Raw genomic sequence first — 332 nt, forward strand, 5'->3', positions numbered from 1 at the left:
GAAATAAAAATAATGGAAATTTTTATCTTTCCATTAAAATACTCTAAAAATTCCAATTGGATATTACTAAAATTTTCTCGCTAAATAAAAATATATCGGTGAATAAATCGATTAGCATCGAAGTTACACGCGAAAGGATTCAAAATCAATCACCCTTTCCGCGCAAACAATAATCCACCTCGTTGTATCGCGTCAGGAAATTTGACACACGATCTCGAAGCTACACCTACACCACATTCTTCCCACCGTCACCGATCCCAATCTTCTCCCCCTCCCCCTTTCCCCGCCATCACGTATCTCGAATTCCCGTCGTCTGGAAGGAAGGGACCCGC

This window comes from Apis dorsata, unplaced genomic scaffold (genome assembly GCF_000469605.1).
Source record: "Apis dorsata unplaced genomic scaffold, Apis dorsata 1.3 scaffold_163, whole genome shotgun sequence".
NCBI lineage: Eukaryota > Metazoa > Arthropoda > Insecta > Hymenoptera > Apidae > Apis > Apis dorsata.